A 19,644-nucleotide genomic window follows, 5' to 3' on the forward strand; every position below is an offset into this window, starting at 1 on the left:
AATCCTAGAAGTTATATTACTTAATATATAAGCATTTGACCTATTCGCTCCCTTTTCCTCCCCAAAGGAACTGCAGACCTGTAATTATCGGTCTTTTTTGGAAGTAGAAGGCAATACTACCTTCTTCAAAGAAAAAAAGGCAATTTTCTTTTGGTAATTTTTTTTCCTTCAAATTTACAGCATAGAGTTGTACATAGATAGCGCTCTCTCTTTAAAATCCCCCCTTTATACCTTGGGGAGACTTTTCAGGTTTTCCTACATTTACATTCTATTCAGATAAGCAGGGCGGTTTATTAATTTTGCTTTTCTCTTTCTTAACCTTTCTTCAAATATTTATTTTTAAAATGTCATAATTGCTCATCAACATTTCGAAAGCGTCCTTACTACATGGTTCCCCAGAGTTAGGAACTCACGACTCAGGTGACTGAGAAGGCAAACTGTGATCATGGCACAAAAAAAAAAAAAAAAAAATCAACTTGACTCTAGACAGCCCTGCCTCCGCCGACAAGCTCGCGCTGAGCCGCCGGCCCAGGCCGGGGGGTCCCGGGAGTTCCGGGGCGCGCAGCCCGCGGCGGGGAGGGCTCAGCTGCACAAAGACGCGCCCCTCCGTCCCGCCCCGGCCGCCGCCCGCAGCGCGCACCTCCCAGCCCTGGGCGGCGGCGGCAACCCGCAAACTCGGCCTCGCCCCCTCCTGCCCTTCGGCTCGTTTTATTAAAAATGAAAAAAAAAAAAAAAAAAAGAAAAGTCCCGCCCCCTCCGCCCCCGATAGGCCCGGCCCTCGCGCGGGTCACGCCCGGCTGCGCCAATGGAGAAGCGTGATACTGCGAGGTGGGCCGGGCCGGAGCGGGGAGTGGGCGGTGGGTCGGCGCAGCAGCCCCGCCGCGACTCCGCCACCATCGCGGAGGCGCCGCTGCTCCCACAGACGCTCGCGAGCCGCCCCCCGCGCTGCCAGCCTCCTCTTCCTCCCGCACGCCCGGAGACGCTCGCCTCGCTCGGCTCCCGGTGCCCGCCTCCTCTTTCCCCGCTCTTGCTCCCCACATTGTCTCCGCCTGATTTTCTCTCCCAGCTGAGGAAAAATAAATCACCATCATCCTCAGGGAGCCCCCGCGCCCTCAGAAAAACAAAACCAGACATGATATTGGGCTCCCGTTTCTGAGGGATCTGCCTGACCGAGGAGGAGGGAGCCTAGTTCAGAGCCCCATTAAAGGTCACCGGAGGAAGCCCCCTGCCGCCCCTCGTTCCCGTCCCACTGGGCCGGCCCTGAGCCCGGCGGCCCCGCAGCCCTCCTCGCTGGCCTCCCGCCCCGTGCCCTCCACTTTCCGAGCTGCTGGGCCCCAAACACATCTCTATTGATGGTGTAGCGCATTAGGGAAGGTAAGTCTCCAACTTGCCTGGGCCGTGTGGTGTGGTTTATTTTTTCGGCCTCTGCCTGGTTACGGGGTCTTGGGCGGGGAAAGAGGGTCGGTCGTGAAATCACTCGTCCAGGGTGAGCCGTGAGCCCGAAAGAAAAGGTGGGCGAAGAAGCAGCTGAAGTCCAGGGGAGCGAGGAGAGAGGGCTGGGAAGGGGGGTGGGGGTGGGGAATAAAAGAGGGCCGGGGACTGTAGTCCTCTCCGAGCAGGTAAAACTGCCCAACTTGCCTTCTCGCCCTCGTTCTTTCTTTGCTTCTTGTTCAGGCTCTTGTTTTACTTGTCTGAGCTTTAAACAATTTTATTATGATGGACTACATTGTTGGCTGAACTGTCGGAGGAAAGGAAGTCTGGGATTGAAACTAAATTTCTTGAATGGTTGTAGATTCGGGGGTCTTGGGAGGGGACTTTTTAAAAAAGTATCATTTTCACATTGGGGAAGACTCTTCTTTGTATTCTAAATTTCTGGTCCTCTGCCCTATGTGATTACAAAATTAGGAAACCAAAATTCAATTGCGGCCGTGTAAGAATTCTTACTGTCGTGTTAAATTCTGCTCTCTGAAGGAGGGTGGCTTCTGTGTTTTTTTTTTTTTTTAAGGTTATGGAAATATGGAAAGGATAAGTAGTTTTACAAGGAATCGTGTGTTGGGGGGGGTGGGATGGAGAGAGTATTGCAGGTTTCCTTTGAAACTCGTTGCTTGAGAAGTTGCTGAAAGGAAAACAAAATGATTCATTGTTGAATTGTCATTTCTCTCTGCTGCTTTTCCAAGGTTTGCTTACAATTTTTCTGGATTACAGACTTCAAACATTGATTTAAGCAAAATGTGTCCTTGAGAGACTGGGTGCTTTAAATGTTTCAGTATGTGTTTCTATTTTAAGGAACATTTAGAAAGTAGTTTTGTATGAATTCTGAAACCGCTTTCTCCCAAGCAATTTTTTAAAAACAAAAAGGTAACTAGTAAGAGGGAACTTGGTGAATTACAAAACAGACATTTTAATGTGGCACAAATTAATGTGTCCTGTGTTCAGATTTGAAACAGTTTTAATTACTGCTTTCCATTTAAAGAGAGACCTTTTTGTCTGGTATACACTGGTTTCTTCAGGCTCAGTCTGTTGGGGGAGGGGAGAGAGGATGGCTCTATACAATAATCAGATCATCTTTTGGTAGATATTTGCTCCCATGGATTTGCTTGCTGAATTAATTCCACTTTAAATTTTGAACCAGTTTTGATTTTAGTGTCCTGATCTCGGTGGAAAAGTGGCTTCCAGTTGCCCCCTGTTGTTGTTGAGGTCGAAGGGAAAAGAGACAGGCAGACACATACACACACACACACACACACACACACACACACACACACACACTGTACCAGGCTGAGAGCTCATTGTTCTTCCATACACATTCATTCTCTTTCTCCCATATTTGGGACTAGGTTTGCTCAGACAAATACAGCTCTTTTTGGGGAGAGAGAGGAGAGAAGATGGGGGAAAGGAGGGTACTTTCCCCCCCCCAGCTTTCTTTTACCCATCTCATGTCTGGCTCTCCGCCCCCCCCAACCTTGCAAGAGCTGCAGAAGTGTACATTGGAAACTAAAGGACACTCAAAAACATGTTTAGTGACTCTTCTTTTGCACCTCCCTTTATTCCTTTTGCAGTTTTGGTTTCTGCTCCTCTTTTTGTGTATTTGAAGGTAAAATTCTGCCTTCTGTGTTGTGGCCTTAGTCATCTTTCGCTGTTTTCTTCTTCTTCCTTGCCCCTGACTTGGATGGGGATAGTGGTTAGTTCATTTGACTATTATTGTAGTGAGTGTGACCAGTGTCTTCTTTTCTAGGTAGAAATAGGTTGTCTCAGTTATCCTGGAGTTAAGAATATAAAGATCATATCTGAGGTTAATACTTGGCAAGCTAATGTATGTGTATGTTTTGAGTTACTAGTGATCAGGTATGCTGGTAATGAACTGTTTTTTTTTTTTGTAAATAATTATAGTAAAAGATCTGTTTTTCTGCTTTTGGGACTATTGTAGAGGCTCCTTTGATAAACAGACAAGGAATGGGCTGAGATAACCAGATAGGGTGGGTAAATCCCCCACCTCCCTCTGGGCCAAGGATGGCGGTTGGTGTAGTTAAGTGTAGATTTCAGAATAGCTCCTTCTACAGGTTAATTGCTTCGAAGGCTCCAGAGGAAGAGGTTGGGGGCAGGGATTGAGGGCTGATGCTAAATGATTTTCTTTTGAACACACTTACAGTGTCTTTCTGCAAATGCCACTTCTCCAAGCTGCTAGTACAAATGCCCTTCGACAGGCACGATTGCATCAAGGCTTATTACATTATTGGCTGTTTCCTGACAATTTGTTCTGTTATCAGAAGTATTTACACATTGTAATTCCTTTGAATTCATAACTCTTCCATCTTTCAGGAGAAATATAATTTGTCTTGAAATGTTAAGCAAAATAGGGGGGATCATTGGCATTCTAGGTGTTGGAGACTGTACATGCACAAGCAATTTTTAAAAGGTTTTATCTTCATTAGTAAAAAGTTAAATAGACCTACACAATAGAAAAGAAAATCCTAGCATTGGATAGAAATTTTCCTCAAGGATTTAATCAGGAAGAGGTGAGGGTGGGTTGGGGCATGGAAATCTTACTAAAAAAAGCAATTTTGCATACATATTACTGTTGCTTTTTAAAAGTGTTGTTTTCAATAGTCCTAAAAACATAAATGAAATTTCTGATAGGATGACTCATTCTATGTATTAAATGTTTTTTTTTTTTCTTAAAAAAAATTGGAGGCAAAAGAAAATGTGAAATGAGTGTGTACACAGATTAACATAGAAGAGGGCCAAATTCCTGCTAGAGGCTTCTAAATCTAGGTGCAGTTTCAGAGATAATCTGCTTGATAAACACCTGGAAGGATTGCATCCTAACCCTTCTCAGTTGTCTTTTACTGGGGATGGAGGGGGTTGGTATTGCATTGGTAAGGAGGACTCTTAGGATAAACATCTGTTCCAGATGGGCTCCCCCTAGGAATGTGATTTCAGATTCACTTTGTTTTCAGAATTTAAAGTGTTATCTCTAAGGTTGTATATCTTTTACAGTGAAATGTGAACAGTTTAAATGTATTATTTATTCAGTGGGAATAGAGTCAGGTAATTTCAATCCAGTATATCCTCTGCCAGTGTTTTGTTGCAAGGAAACTAGAGTAACTGAGAACAAATTCACAGGAAAAAGGTGACCCAAATCAAAGAATAAAATGAGTTTCTTAGCTTTTCAATTTTATTTATTGGTTGGTCAGAAACATTTTTGAAAAGCGGGATAGTAATCATTGCCAGGTCCTGCAATAATTGTACATAATTTTGAACCGATATATGCAAGGTGCTGTAAAGAGACACACACACACAGAGTGTCTTTTTAAAAAGTTGTATATGCTGAATATTATGAATTTAGTAGTATCCATTGCTTTTTAAATTAATTTTGAATCTTTAACATCTTGCTCAAATTGCAGTAATAAAAAACGCTAAATAGTAATATGCATATTCAAGGTCTTTTGGGAATAATATGCTTTCCTACTAACTGCCTTTTCAGTTGACTTAAAGGGTAAGAAAGAGAGCAGAAAGTTCAAATGTTTGTGAGTCATTACTGTAACCAAGCTGTGAACTTCATTACACACACATACCCTGGAACAATACTTTATTATCTAACATAATTTCTGATGGTGTTGTGCTCTAGTTGATCATAGTTTTTTTTTGATTGATTGTTAATTATTGTTATCCTGATAATTATCCTGAAGTTGTAACTTAGCTTGTCCTGTTTAAGCGTGATTTTGGTAAGCCTGTTGACTTGGGCCTGGTTTCTTTTTTTAACAGAGTTATAGTGTTATTTTAAAAAGAAGAAGTGAACATTGAGAAAATTAAGACTGCTTAAGCTATTTTAATGAACATTTGACCACGAATACTTTAACCTCAAATACTAAATATGTTTATTAGTTTGGAGTTTTGGTTGGAATTGTAAATTGTATCATACAAGTGTGTCAAGATGCAATATGTGGGGAGCAGATATAGTTCAAATGGTTGAGAGCCTGCTTCCCATATCCGAGGTCCCAGGTTTGATCTTTGGTACCTCCTAAAAAGAAACAAACAGAAAAACCAATTCTCATTGGGGAGCGGATATAGCTCAGCGGTTGAGGCGTTCCTCTTGTGCCACCTCAGCTCCCTGGTCTGCTGTGTCTCTTATTGTCTCTTCCCTGTGTCTTTTTGTTGCATCATCTTGCTGCTCCAGCTCTCTGCTTGGGCCAGATTGCTACGGGGGCCAGCACTCCCGTGCGGGCTAGCACTCCTTTGCGAACCAGCATGCTGCATGGGCCGGCTCTCCACTTGGGCCAGCTTGCCGCATGGGCTAGCTTGCCTTCACCAGGAGGCCCTGAGAGTTGAACCCTGGACCTCCTGTGTGGTAGACGGGAGCCCAATTGCTTGAGCCACATTTGTTTCCCACCTGCCCGATTTTAAACTAACTAAACTCATAACTTGTAAGGGCTTTGGTTAGGCTTATTTGGTTGCAAGAAACAGAAAGTCTTCTAAGCCACCTAAGTATTGGGGAAAGTAGAACAGAAATTTAAACCTTTGAGTCAGGCCTCACAAAAAACAAGAATATCAGATTTAGCTAGGCCTCATGGAGACTTGCATACTCTTAGGGATATGGGTCCTGCCCAGCTTTAGCCATCAGATTCTTTGTTGCTTCCACAGCTATAAGGATTTGTTTAGCCCTAACTAGTGCCAGGGCTGTGTTTGGTTGCCCAGGCTCTGTGTAGCATAAGGAGCATAAAGGTACTACATCTAAGAGGGACCGTGTTTACTTTGTGGGCCTAGTCTAACCTGAAAGAGAACATACGAGCAAGTATGGCCATTTAGTGTCTAGGCAGAGTTCTGGAGCAGCAGGGGAGTATCCCCTCCTACAAAATGCTAGCCCTCTCTTACAAAACCCCACTCCAAAATACATGGCCACCCACACATATATTTAGTAGGGCATGCATGTACACGTTCATTGGTATGTATATGTGCCCACCAGGCTCTCAGAGGTCTGATTCCCATTCCCCTTCTTGGAGTGGGGAGCAATGGCAGTGGGGTAGTGGTGGCATACAGTGTGTGCCAGGTGAACATGGTTTGGTGTCCAGGGGGAGTGTGCAAGAATGTGTCATGTGTTTTTATGCATGAACTCAGACATACTGCCTGGGGAGGCTTGGGAAACCTGTCTTCTAGCCAGAACCTGGCTAGACCTGGGAGGCAGATCTTTACAAGAGCAGCTTGGCTTGATTCCCAATAGGATGCATAGACTCTGGCCACTGATTTAGAAAGAAGTTCTGTATAGGAAGACATCATTCAGGTGAGTTTAAACTTAAATGCTCCTTACCCAAACCAGTGTTCGCCTCGCACCCTCACTCCTCTCTTACATTATGTGTGGGTTGCCAAATATGACTGAAGTGGGCAACAGTGCATATTCTCCTGCCTGGCAAGGGTCACCACATAAGGTTGTGCAGATTGGGCAACAAATGTACTGACTTAAATTTTTTACTGAAGGAAGGCATGCCTTTTAGTACAAAGGCATCAAAAAGCCAGTGCTGGCCCATCTAGGTCTCTACTATTAAATCAGCTGTTTATCTCTAGTTTGTGTCCTTATGCTTCTGCTTCCACTTCCACTACTAAGAACTCTTTGTATTTTTAATTAAAATTTCCCAAGAGAAAAGATCTGATAGGTCATTAGTTCCTTTCCCTAGCTAATGTTTTATTTTGCTTTAAGAAACTCTGTCTTATCTGGGAGTATCTGATTCCTTGTTTAGGTGAGATCACTTTATTGCATTTTTCTCTTTCTCCTTTATTTTCTGTGAATCTACTCATCTACCTATCTACCTGCCTACCCGAATCAGTGTTCTCAAACTGTATTCATAGCATTCTTAAGTACTGCAGCTATTTTAAATGTTCTGAGGTCAAATGAATTTATAATACACATTAGCACCTTAAAGGCTCAGAAATATGCTTATAGTCTAGACACAAAAATATTTTTTTTTCATTCAAAGAATACCTGTGACCTTCTCATGGAATACTAATATTCTGTAGAACACAGTTTTAAGAAACACATGTAAAATGAATCCTTTCTTTTAGCTAAATGGCTTATTCTTTTTCTGCTTAGTATTGAAGAAGTTAAGTTCTGAATGTTATCACAATGCTTTGCTACTCTGTACTATCTTTCTTAAGCGACATTTGTACTCCAGTACTTCCAGCTGTACAGAAAGACTGCTTTTTCCACCACATATTTCATTCTGGAATCATTGTTGCACCCAGTATCCCTCATTCTATTTCTCAATCACATGAGTCAAATATTTTTCTTTCTTTTTACTCCTTTTCAGTAGCTGTTCTTATTCAAGGTTTGATCACTTCAGTTTTGGACAATTGCAGTTAATTGTATAAGCCCTGGCAAGAATCTTTCAAGAAATAATAAAAACAAATATTTATTCTTTGCAGTGCATTGAGCTAAGCTTTACAGGAATGTTAAGGTAAAGAAGGTGGCCTTCTAGAAGATTATTCTCTTATACTACCTACTATATACATTTAACTGTTAGAAAGATAAAGTGTTTTAGAGACACAAAATATCATGGGATTTGTATTAATTATTTATTGCTATATAACAGATTAACCCAAAACTTAGTGACTTAACATGGTTAACATTATCTCACAGTTCCTGTGCGGGTTAGGTATCTGGGAATAACTTAGCTAGGTTGTTCTGGCTTAGGGTCTCTCATGAGGTTGTGGTCAAGATTGGGGCTGGAGTATGTGCTTCCAAGATGGAGCATTCACATGGCTATGGGCAGAAGGCCTTGGCTCTTAGCTGGATATTGTCAGGAGGCATGAGTTCCTTGCCATGTGGACTTTTCCATAAGGTTATTTGAGTAACTTTACAACATGGCATTTGGTTTCCCCAAGAACAAGTGGACGGAGAGAGAGAGAACAGAAAGAAAGTCTTAATGCTTTTTATGACTTAGTTTCAGAAGTTGCACATTATCACTTCATCTTATTCTGTTCATTAGAATCAAGTTACGAAGTCCGGCCTATACTCAAGGGAAAGATGCTTAGGCTCTACCTCTTGAAGGAGTATCCAAGAATTTGTGGACTTACTTCAAAACTATCATGATGGGGGAGATTAAAAGGAGAGAGAGCTAGATTAAAAAAAAGTTTTTCTCCCTTGATTGATTGTCTTCAGACAAGACTTGACTTTGGAGGATAGTTGCTGGTTCTTAGATCAAAACCTCACATTTTCACTGTTCCTTCTTCTTTTGTTGATCTGTCACTTATTTCCTGTCTTCTTCCTGTTCTTACATCAGACCATAATCTTTTTCAATTAAAACTGTGCTTAGGACATACTGCCTTAAGTTATTTTGGTTTGGCCAATCCTTTTTCCAGTCAGAGTACTTTTCTTTAGAATTTTAACCGTCTCACTCATTTTGTCACTTCATGTCTTGTGTTAATGTTTATTACTTGCACTGATACCTTAGTGTTATGTTTTTTCCATTAGATTTTAAATTTCTTGAACACAGAGCTTTTTAACTATACCAGTATGTGTGTTTACACTTGGAATTAGATGTATTCTTGAAAACGTTTCATTGAATCTAAGATGTGATTGATTGTGAGATGCACTATTATCATATGTGTCACTAAGAAAAAAATGCTGCGAAATAAACTTTGTAAGACCCATCCCACTTCCAATGATGAACAAATGTAAAACACTGTGCATCTTAGAATCGTTGAAATATGATTGCGCTATCTATTTTGGAAGTGTTTTCTTTTCACAGTTGTGTATTTCCTGGAAAACTTGTCCGAGAATCATCTTAAAACAGATTATTTTTTCCCAAAGTAACAGTATTATAAGCTGTGTTTTACCTAATGATTTCGCATAAAAAATCTTAGCTATGGTCAACTAAGTGCCTAAAAAAACAAAACAAAACAAAAAACTACCATAAACTGACAATCACTATAGTTAAATTATGTTCTAGTTCCTTTCGAATAGATTAAACATCCCTATGCATTTTAATTTGTAATGTAATATACATTATACATATAATACACAAAAAATACTACCTTATTCCAACAGCATTTTGATCTAAAATATGCTAACTTTATTTTAATTTTTTAAAAGATTTATTTATTTAACCCCCCCCCCCCCGTTCTCTGTGTGTATTTGCTGCGTCTTGTTTCTTTGTCCGCTTCTGTTGTGGTCAGTGGCACGGGAAGTGTGGGCGGCGCCATTCCTGGGCAGGCTGCACTTTGTTTTGCGCTGGGCGGCTCTTCCTACGGGGCGCACTCCTTGCATATGGGGCTCCCCTACGCGGGGGACACCCCTGCGTGGCAGGGCACTCCTTGCGCGCATCAGCACTGCGCATGAGCCAGCTCCACACGGGTCAAGGAGACCCGGGGTTTGAACCGCGGACCTCCCATGTGGTAGATGGACGCCCTAACCACTGGGCCAAGTCCATTTCCCATAACTTTATTTTAAATATTGGTATTTCTCAAAGTTCTATCCCATAACTTCCATCTCAGCCCCATCCTTCAGGGTGACTTCATTCCATGACTTCCTTTAACACCTGTTTGCTTCCAACCTCCAAATTAACAAATACATTCTTGATCTCTCTCCTGAGATCTAGACCCTAATTGTCCTCTGCTTCCTATACATTGTTACTTTGGATGTCTTTTGGGCACTAAACCTCAAACTGTGTTTGTCCACTTTTAACATTGTGTTATTGTAGCAAAGTAGTTAAGAGCTGTAGACTCAGTACCCAGCTTGCTGCTTGTTAACTTTGTGACTTTAGGTAAGTTATTTACCTTTGTGTATCTCAGTTTCTTTATCTGTAAAATGGGGGTAATAATAGACCTACTTCATAGGTTTGTCATGAGGACCAAAATAATTAACATGTAAAGTACTTAAAATGTGCCTGGCAAATAATAAGTGCTCGGTAAATAGTAGTCTTTTTTGTCATTATTGGTGTTACTGTTCTCATCCAGAAATTTAGCCTTCCACATGTGTTCCCTTTTGTTGCTATTTGCATCATTCAGCAACCAGGACTTGAAAACATTAAAAAAAAATTAATTTTATTTCTCCCCCTCCCCCATTGTTTGTGCGGGCTGTCTGCTCTCTGTGTCTGTTCATTGTGTGCTCATTTTCTTCTTCTTCTTCTTTTTAGGAGGCACCAGGAACCAAACCTGGGACCTCTCATGTGGGAGGGAGGTGCCTAATGGCTTTAGCCACTTCTCCTGCTTGTTGTGTCTCTCACTGTTTCCTTGTTGTGTCTCTTCATTGCATCATCTTGTTGGATCCTCTCGTTGATCATCTTGTTCTGTCAGCTCACTGTCTTGTTTGTCTTCTTTATGAGGCCCTGGGAACGGAACCCAGGACTTTCCATGTGGTCAGTGGGCATCCAACTGCTTTAGCCATATTTGCTTCCTATCAACCACAGGACGTTGGAACAAGTTCTCTCTAAGGTACTATATTAGTCAGCCAAAGGAGTGCTGATGTGAAGTACCAGAACTTCGTTGGCTTTTATACAGGGCATTTATTTGGGGTAGAAGCTTAGGGTTACAAGGCCCTAAGGAGTCCAATTCAAGTTACCATAAGAGGAACTTTCTCATCCAAAGTCTCTTGCCATGTGTTGATGGAAGATGGTGGGCATCCTCTGCAAGAGTTTAATCTTCCTCTTCCCTTTTAAGGCTCTGTAAGTCCAGCTCTTTCTGATCTCAGCTGTAGGCTGGCATAGGGCTCATTTCTTCCTGATGTTCATTTCTTTCTGGGTTCATCTGCTCTGGTCTCTTCGTAAGGTCAGTTGTAAACGCTCAGGCGAATGGCTTAACTCAGTTTCCAGGGCCACAGGATCCTCTTCCTTGTCTATGGCCCTTTCTTTCTTTTCTTGTGTATCTGCTTCTGTGTTTTCGATTGAGTGTCTGTTTATATAGGGGGTGAATACTCAACCCTGCATACTCTAATGACGTGGTCTAATCAAAGCCCTAATGTTGATTTAATAAAGTAAAAGTGAAACCTCTGAATTTAATAAAATCAAAAGGGTGTCATGCCCAGAGGAACAGACCAGTTTACAAACATAATGAGTATCTCTTTTTGGAATTCATAAATAATACCAAACTGCTGCAGGTACAAACTCTAAAATTTTGCTATCCCTTGACTTGAGGAAATGCTGTAAAACAGTACATGATGCCAAATGAATGGCATAGACCAGAGAGTAGTGCTGAGGTTCTGAGGTCTTAAATGATGAGAATGTCATTGTGAAGTTGTTCCTTTTCCTTGTGATGTTCCTGAGGGAGACTTATATGAGTAGATTAATGGCAAGTGGGGAATTCAAAATACTACTTTATTACCAGTGCAGAGCTGCCTAGTAAACTGGGTTGGATGGAGCATATGCCTAAACTTAAGGCCTGGGCAAAGGATTTCCTTCCCTCTTAAATCTCACTATTTTACAGAACATCCAAACATTAAATGTCTTTTTTTTTTTTAAGATTTATTTTTATTTATTTAAACCCCCCCCCCCCCCCCCGGTTGTCTGTTCTCTGTGTCTATTTGCTGCGTCTTGTTTCTTTGTCCGCTTCTGTTGCCGTCACCGGCAGGGGAAGTGTGGGCGGTGCCATTCCTGGGCAGGCTGCACTTTCCTTCACGCTGGGCGGCTCTCTTTATGGGCGCACTCCTAGTGCGTGGGGCTCCCCTGCGCGGGGGACACCCCTGCGTGGCAGGGCACTCCTTGCGCGCATCAGCACTGCGCATGGGCCAGCTCCACATGGATCAAGGAGGCCCAGGGTTTGAACCACGGACCTCCCATGTGGTAGACGGACGCCCTAACCACTGGGCCAAGTCCGTTTCCCTAAATATCTTTTAGAGTATGTGTGAGAGAAATGAAAGACAGCAAGATAGATACCCTTATATATATGTATAACTTTTTAAACCATAGTGAGTCTTCATACTTACCAAGAGGGTCCAATCAGTATTTTGGACTGTGACCCAGTTGGTTTAGTATTTCCTCTTCTTAGGGAGATTCAGGAGGGCAGGGGATGGAGTAAGAGTGTACATCTTTTTGGCCTAGCTTTGGGTCTGTAATGATCTTGGTTTAATGGCCTGTGAGGAATAACTAAAAACAGTTGGTTATCTGTCTAGCAGCCCTCTATTCCTACTTTTCTTTTCAGGACAGCCTCTGGGATCTGGGAAGAACAGCAAAATACTTTTCAAATTTAAGGATCAGGTTACCCTCTGAGGAGGAAATGAAAGAATAATAATGTGATAAATAATATTTCCTATTTGGGAAAGTGACCCAACATTAGTGATAGTTTTTGTGATGTTTTTGGAAATAGGCTGATTCTACTTTTGGTGAGTGGGGTGTAATCTTTGGAGAACATGATTATATATGATTGTATTAGCAGAGCAAAGCTAAAGCTCAACTGTATTATATTATCTGAAGCAAGGCTATGACAACAGAAGGGGGATGATTGACCTTGAGCTGGAAAAGAGGTATTCAGAATGTTGCATTCAGATTCTGCAGCCTTGGGTACTTTGCTGATTTGTCAACTCCAGGAGGGAAAAAGCCATGTCTACTTTGGTCACATCTAGCATGTGAGGAATGTGGTAAGCATGTATTTGTCGAATGAATGAATGAATATTGTATAACATTGTCAAAGCAGGTGATAAAGGAGCTTTGACTTAATCTCTTGACCCCAAGACATACCAGGAAGCTGATTTTTGACAAATTCTTGAGAACATTTTTATATCTTCATAAAATATAGTTTAGAAAAAACATTTTAGAGCTGCTTATTCACATCATCAAAAATTAGTTTTTAATTTAATCCTAGAAAGTTAAAAATATGTATTAGAGATTTTTAATGAAGTGGTACTTAATAATATATATGTTTTGTGTGACCTATTTATCTTTCAAAAAACAATTAAGAAATGAAAAAAAAATATGGTTCTCTGTAATTTTACCTTGTTTTTTATTAGTCTCAGCAGTGAGTAGTAGAAAACCAAAATAATAGTGGCTTGAAAAAGATAGTAGGTTACTTTCTATTTGTGTAAATGAGGCAGTGCTGAGCTGCTATGGTAGCTAGAGTCCATCTTCTTCAATGTGTGCCTTTCTCTTTATGGTCAGAGTGGTTTCTCCAGTTCAAGGCGTCAGTTTTTCTTTTTTTTTTTAAAAAGATTTATTTATTAACCCCCCCCCCCCGCCGGTTGTCTGTTCTCTGTGTCTATTTGCTGCGTCTTGTTTCTTTTGTCCACTTCTGTTGTTGTCAGGGGCACGGGAAGTGTGGGTGGTGCCATTCCTGGGCAGGCTGCACTTTCTTTCGCCCTGGGCGGCTCTCCTTACGGGGTGCTCTCCTTGCGCGTGGGGCTCCCCTACGCAGGGGACACCCCTGCGTTGCAGGGGACACCCCTGTGTGGCAGGGCACTCCTTGCGCGCATCAGCACTACGCGTGGGCCAGCTCCACACGGGTCAAGGAGGCCCGGGGTTTGAACCGCGGGCCTCCCATGTGGTAGACGGACGCCCTAACCACTGGGCCAAGTCCGTTGCCCCTCAGTTTTGCTTTTTCACCCACAGGAAGGAGGAAAGGGCAGAGTTTGGCACATTTCCATCCTGTGAGGATACTTCCCAGAAGTTGCACATATCACTTCTGCTTATGTCCCTTCAATTATAACTGAATCACAGGGACCACAAATAGCAGCAAGGGAAGCTGGAAAATGTAGTTTTTCCTGGAGATGGCTGTGAGCCTAGTCAAAAATTAAAGATTCTATTATTTTAGAAGAAGCAAAGAATCAGTATTTAGGACATCTGGCCATCTGTGCTATAAATCCCAAAGGATAATAATGTAGTATTAGCACATTTGGTAATTTGCCCTTTAATATTGTTTGTAAGAATACCATACTGCTACCATGAGTTCACTATTTAGTATAGAATTTTCACTAAACTTTGTCTTGATCTAGTGATAGCTTCAGATTTTTATTGCTAGGTAAATATTTTAACAAGACAAACTGCCTTCTGATTTTAATATTTTGATCTTAATAGCATAATGTACCCTGTATATATATATATATATATTTATTTATTTATTTTTCTTTCTTTATTTGTCCCCTCCCGCCTTGTTTGGGCTCACCATCAGCTCCCCATGGTGGCGTGGGCCATCACCTCTCTGCAGCGGTGCAGGCCAGCTTGCCTTCACTAGGAGGCCCTGGGAATTGAACCTGGGGCCTCCTAGATGGTAGATGGGAGCCCAATCGCTTGAGCCACATCTGCTTCCCTATGTATTTTTTTTTTTTAAAAAGATTTATTTATTTATTTAATTTCCCCCCCTTCCCTGGTTGTCTGTTCTTGGTGTCTATTTGCTGCGTCTTGTTTCTTTGTCCGCTTCTGTTGTCGTCAGCGGCACGGGAATTGTGGGCGGCGCCATTCCTGGGCAGGCTGCTCTTTCTTTTCACGCTGGGCGGCTTTCCTCACGGGTGCACTCCTTGCGCGTGGGGCTCCCCCACGCGGGGGACACCCTTGCGTGGCACGGCACTCCTTGCGCGCATCAGCACTGCGCATGGCCAGCTACACACGGGTCAAGGAGGCCCGGGGTTTGAACCGCGGACCTCCCATATGGTAGACGGACGCCCTAACCACTGGGCCAAAGTCCGTTTCCCCCTATGTATTTTATTTTCATGTGATTGATTATTGTAGGAAAGGTTACTGAAGTTTCCTGTTTTTATGTATTAAGTTTATAATAAAAAACTTAGAAACATTTAATTCTTACCATTTGTAAACTAGAAAAATGAGCAGATATCTTGTTGCTATTAATCTAATATTAAGAAATGCTTTTTAAAAATGCTTTATTAATATTCCATAAGAAATCTAATTTTATAAGACATCTGTATTGTTAGTATTTTATTTGTAATGACTTGGCACCTTTGTTCTCATATCTTAGAATTTCAGGATCCTTATGGACTCCTTCAGCAGTTAAAAAAAATTTTTTTTAATTAAAAAAAAAATTTTATTTTGTTTCTTTATTTCTCTCCTCCCCCCACCAGTTGGTCTGCTCTCTGTGTCCATTCGCTGTATGTTCTTCTGTGTTTGTTTGTATTCTTGTCAGTAGCACCTGGAATCAGTGTCTCTTTTTGTTGGGTCATCTTTCTGCGTCATCTCTGCATGTGCGGTGCCATTCCTGGGCAGGCTGCACTTTTTTCACACTGGGTGGCTCTCCTTACAGGGTGCACTCCTTGTGCGTGGGGCTCCCCTATGTGGGGGACACCCCTGCGTGGCGTGGCACTCCTTGAGTGCATCAGCACTGCGCGTGGGCCAGCTCATCACATGGATCAGGAGGCCCTGGGTTTGAACCTTGGACCTCCCATGTGGTAGGTGGACACCCTATCCTTTGGGCCAAATCCACTTTCTTCCTTAAGCGGTTTGACACTATAAAAAACTTTAATAACTTGGGTTATAGATAATGCTTAAATTTATCTATAATTTTCCAGATAATAAACAATGACTTCTTTTCAAAGCTCAGGTAAACTTTAGTTTTACATGTCATGGGACGGTTGTATAATATAATTGTCATAAATATATTTACTTTATTTTTATATATTTTTAGAAAGATTTATTTCTCCCCCTGCCCCCCCCATTCCCCCCCCCCCCCCCCGTTATCTACCTTCTCTGTCCATTTGCTGTGTGTTCTTCTGTGTCAGCTTGTATTCTCCTTAGGTTGCTCTGGGAACTGATCCTGGGACCTTCCGGAGTGGGAGAGAGGCATTTACTCTCTTGTACCACCTCAGCTCCCCTATTCTGCTACGTCTTCTTACTTTGTGTCCTCTTTGTCTCTTGTTGCATCATCTTGCTGTGCCAGCTCTCTGCGTTGGCTGGCATTCCTGTGCGTGGTGGTTTTCCCATGTGAGGTGGCATTCCCATGCAAGGTGGCTCTCCTGCGCAGGGCCACATTCCTGCATAGGCTGGCACTCCCAGCTTGCCACTTGGGCCAGCTTGCACTCACCAGGAGGCCCTGGACAACAAACCCTGGAACTCTCATATGCTAGAGGGGAGCCCAATTGGTTGGGCCACATCCGTTTCCCTATCTTTACTTTAAATGCCATTTATAAATTATTTGTCAATGTAAACCTAAAGTTATGAGTGTGTTATAAAGTTATAGTGTCCAAGGACTTCATAAAATCTAGTTTTAAGAAACTGGTCATAGCAGTTGCCTTTAAGAGGCATTCAAAGGCACTGGGCAAGGGGACAGAGAGCAAGGCGTTCTTACCTTTCATAGTCTTACATAATTACCTCACTAATCACCTAATTAAAGTAAATACGTAATAAAAGCCTATACTTTTTGCTTTTTAGGGGCTTTGGTGAAATGTAAGTTTGATTTATATATTAAATGAGGCTTACAAAATGACCAACACAGATTGTACCCTGGAATTGTCCCTCAGGAGATGATGGTATTGTGTGTGTTTTTTTTTCAAAGATTTATTTATTTCTCTCCCCTTCCCCCCACCCCCAATTGTCTGCCCTCTGTGTCCATTCACTGTGTGTTCTTCTGTGACCACTTCTGTCCTTATCAGCGGCACAGGGAATTTGTGTTTTTTTTTTTGTTGTGTCATCTTGCTGTGCCAGCTCCCCATGTGTGCAGTGCCATTCTTGGGCAGGCAACACTTTCTTTTGCACTGGGAGGCTCTCCTCATGGGGCGTACTCCTTGCGTGTGGGGCTCCCCTATGCGGGGGCCACCCCTGCGTGGCGCGGCACTCCTTGTGCACATCAGCACTGCGCATGGGCCAGCTCCACATGGGTCAAGGAAGCCCGGGGTTTGAATCCCATGAAGGATTGGCAGTATTTGGACATATGGTAAGTAGCTAAGAGGATTTCAGTCAGGAAATTGTATGGAGCAAAGGCACAGAGGCTGGAAACCATGGAAAATGGTGAGTACTTTTCTTGCTTCTATGATGAGGATAATTATATTGTATTTCACTTTCCTTTTACTTATTTATTTTTACTTTCCATTTTAAAAAAATGTTTATAGGTGGGAGGGAGGGGCAACATACAAACATGGGAGAGTGCCAGAAGTTCATTGAGAACTAAATGTTGAGTAAAACGTATCAAAGTATAAGTAGGAGGGTTACCTGGTTAGGACGCTCAGGGGGTATGGTCTGATGCGGGACGGACTCCGGAGGGAATAGCTGAAGGCTCATTTTGCCAAGGTGGGTTCTACCATTGGGTGGGGTGGACCCATATCCTGGGGAAGACTAATGCCGTCGAATAGAGAGAACTGTATCTCTCGTGAGAAAGGACGGCTCCCAGGGCATTAGATTGGCAGGCGTTGTGGGCCCTAAGGGGAGGGGAAAATGGACGTGCAATGGATGGAACAAAGGTAAATAAGGGGGCAAAAGAGGAGTTATGTGAGAGTACACGAGGATGAATATAAAACAGCTAATATTACACCAAAAACATATAGGGGACGACAGACTAATAATGAAAACCATAAGACAAAACATAGGATAACTAAAAAATTTAGAAAACTGTACAACCTAAAGTATGGACCACATAGTAAGCACAAATGTTACCTTGTTTGAAAACTATAGTTTCGGAATCTGTACATCAGTTTCAGGAAATATGATATGAATAAGTTAAAAGATTATTGCTGTGGAAGGGAAAAGGTTTTATGGTGGATCTGGGGAAATACTGTATATTGTATATATGAATTTTGGTGATCTAAGACTCTTCTGAAGCTGACATTATGTTGGGATTCACTTTACGGGAAGTTTTGGATCACAGAGTGGTTCAACAGTGGCAGCGGAGGAATACTGATATGGGATGTTATTGACAGGATATATATGGTTGACAGGGAGTTATACAGGGCATATGTCCAGGGTATATGGTAATGTCTATATATACTCATAGTGGAAACAATTAAAAACAACAGCTGGGGGGGTACTGGGCTCCTGGCCGGGGGGTCACTGTTGTGGGCCCTGGGAGAGCAGCGGCAATCCTCCAGGTGCAACGGCAAGAACCAGGAAGGAAGGAGGGCCCAACAGTGGGCTCTTGATACTAATGGCTACACTTTTGAGCCTATGCACCTGCAATAAGAACAAGGCCTAGAGTAGCATTGTGCCTGGGGGTTTCCTCCTGACAGCCTTCATGTTACTCAAATGTGGCCACTCTCACAGCCAAACTCAGCGTGTAGATGTGATGCATTCCCCCCAGCGTGGGACACGACACCCGGGGATGAGCCTCCCTGGCACCGAGGGATCACTACCACATACCAGCTGAAGAAGCAACTAGAAAATGACCTTGAATTAAAGATTCAATGCGGAACAGCAGAATATACCTGTCTACATATAATAACATGACTTCGGGAAGCGGTTTGACCTAAAGTAAGGGGGAAATGGAAAGGAGAAATGAGATTATAAGGCTGTGAGTCTCTAAAAAAGAGTCTGGAGGTTGTCAGAAGGAATACCCCTATGTACAACTGAACAGAGTCTAAGAGACAGATAAGGTAGATACAACCCCAGGTATTGGTTCTTTTGAGGGATAAAGAGACCCACGGGTTCTGTGGTCATGGCAGAAGGGGTTCACTGCCATGACAGATGGCCCTTCTTTGGAGCTGGTGTTTCTGCGTGTTGGAAATGGACTCAGAGGGGATCTCTTTTCACAAGACTTGCATGCTACTTTATTGGAATTGTAGTTGGTGCTGGGTTTAAGATATATGTAGGGGATTTGAATCTCTGGACGGATAATATGACACCCAGGCCCAGAGCCTCAACAGACTTCAGCTCCTACACTTTGACTTATTGGACTTACTCCACTCAGCTAACATGGAGTTGAAGAAGGTCAACCACCACAACATGGAGCCTAGAGTGTCTACAACTAGAAGCGGGAAGAGTGCATCCAGTACCCATGTGCAATCTAAGCCCTCACTTGACATAGGTGTGCAATGGACACAACCAATCCAATGTCCACAGAGAAAATGTGGAATGGGTGTGGGAACGGTAGCCATGGGGGCTGCTGGGTGTGGGGAACGGGAGGAAGAGATGAGATGTGGAGGCGTTTTCGGGACGTGGAGTTGTCCTGGATAGTGCTTCACGGACAATTACGGGACACTGTAGATCCCCCCAGGGCCCACTGGATGGAACGTGAGAGAGTCTGGGCTATGATGTGGACCATTGACTATGGGGTGCAGTGATGCTCAGAGATGAACTT

At 42.7% G+C, this 19,644-nt stretch overlaps 1 protein-coding gene across 9 annotated transcripts in view; it reads left to right on the forward strand.

The window, feature by feature from the left end:
• The first annotated feature begins 825 nt into the window (after window positions 1–825).
• The window catches only part of RERE (arginine-glutamic acid dipeptide repeats), a 517,403-nt gene continuing 498,584 nt past the window's right edge, over window positions 826–19,644 (forward strand). For 4 of the 9 annotated variants that reach the window (XR_011649764.1, XR_011649765.1, XM_004481866.5 and 1 more), the window contains exon 1: window positions 826–1,374. The gene's annotated coding sequence lies outside the window, so the exon portion shown is untranslated. The remainder of the gene's footprint in view (window positions 1,375–19,644) is intronic. The other 5 variants (XM_058304472.2, XM_058304475.2, XM_058304474.2 and 2 more) reach the window with 3 other exon arrangements.

This window comes from Dasypus novemcinctus, chromosome 9 (genome assembly GCF_030445035.2).
Source record: "Dasypus novemcinctus isolate mDasNov1 chromosome 9, mDasNov1.1.hap2, whole genome shotgun sequence".
NCBI lineage: Eukaryota > Metazoa > Chordata > Mammalia > Cingulata > Dasypodidae > Dasypus > Dasypus novemcinctus.